Source organism: Schistocerca americana, chromosome 1, assembly GCF_021461395.2.
Source record: "Schistocerca americana isolate TAMUIC-IGC-003095 chromosome 1, iqSchAmer2.1, whole genome shotgun sequence".
Taxonomy (NCBI): Eukaryota; Metazoa; Arthropoda; class Insecta; order Orthoptera; family Acrididae; genus Schistocerca; species Schistocerca americana.
Window position 1 is genome coordinate 497317366 of NC_060119.1, and position 1575 is coordinate 497318940.

The following is a 1575-nucleotide window of genomic DNA, read 5'->3' on the forward strand; positions in this document are numbered from 1 at the left end:
CCTCATGAGGACATCCAACAATTCTGTCAGTCAGTCTCGTGCCGAATAACTGCTTCTATAAGGGCCAGAGGCGGAGCAACGTGCTATTGACTCGCTCAATTTGTGAAGTTCTTTTTCTTGAATAAATAATCCAATTTTTCTGAAACTGTAATCATTTGTTTGCCTGTTCATGCACATAACATCTACCGATTTCCACACCATTCGGATAATTCCTTCGTAGATCGTCGTTTATTTGTCGTAGAAGCATTCAAGAGCTCTTGCAAACACTAGTACAGTGATAAAACGCTCATTAATTTTGGCGCAGATATATCCGAAAAATGTGTGTAAGTTGAAAGGTAAGGTGGCTCTGATTTGCTGGTGCATTATAAATACAGCCAAGTTGCTGCTGTCACGCCCTGCTTCATCACTATACACAGCAAGAAGATAGATCTACAATACCCCGTCTTCAGGCCACAAGTAGCCCATCGGGACCAACCGACCGCGTGACATCCTCAATTGTGGTGCCGGCCAGTGCGGCCGAGCGGTTCTAGGCGCTTCAGTCCGGAACCGCGCGACCGCTGCGGTCGCAGGTTCGAATGCTGCCTCGGGCCTGGATGCGTGTGATGTCCTTAGGTTAGTTAGGTTTACATAGTTCTAAGTTCTAGGGGACTGATGACCTCAGATGTTAAGTCCCATAGTGCTCAGAGCCATTTGAACCATTTTGAACAATTGTGGTTGCGGATAGGAGGTGCGTGTAATCAGTACACCACTCTCCCGGTCGTTATGATGGTTTTCTTTCACCGGAGCCGCTACTATCCGGTCGAGTAATTCCTCAATTGGCATCAAGAGGCTGAGCGCACCCCGAAAAATGGCAACAGCGCATGGCGGCCTGGATGGTCACCCATCCAAGTGCCGTCCACGCCCGACGGCGCTTAACTTCAGTGATCTCACGGGAACCGGTGTATCCACTGCGGCAAGGCCGTTGCCCATGATAGATCTACGCTACTCAGTTACATCGGATTTCCTCTTTATCCGAACTTATACGACATGGGTTCAAGGCCAGCTACGACTGCTGTAAACATAATTACATGCTAACTTCCAGAGTATCAGAAAGGGCCTAGGAAAACTATCAAACGCATGTAAATTACTCATGGATAAGCGTATAGCATTTATAGAAAGTAGCAAGCATCCGAAAGGGTTGATACTTCGGCGGAGGGTGGCATTTGATCCTTGGTTTGCGATGTTTACAAGGCAATAGCGGATTTCGTTCCTCCTTGCCTTTAAATTTTGACACAATTCTCGTAAACCCTTGCGAAAGCTTGAACGATAAAATTAACAATATCGCCGTAGTCGAGTTTTCAAGGGTTTTCGAATACCTTTAAAAATATCCTTGCGAAAGCTTGAGCGATAAAATTAACAACATCGCCGTAGTCGAGTTTTCAAGGGTTTTCGAATACCTTAAAAAATACATAATTCCGTTTTTAAATATCAATATTTGTATCAATATCTTAGTTGATACAAAACTTAAGAGTGCCCTGTCAGTCCTAAAAGTTTTGAGACTGCAGGTATATAAAATAGAGAAAGGTTAAACTGGTG

At 44.7% G+C, this 1575-nt stretch overlaps 1 pseudogene; it reads right to left on the bottom strand.

Moving 5' to 3' along the window:
- Window positions 1-848: 848 nt before the first annotated feature.
- On the bottom strand, window positions 849-966 carry LOC124555695 (annotated as a pseudogene).
- Between the last annotated feature and the right edge of the window lie 609 nt (window positions 967-1575).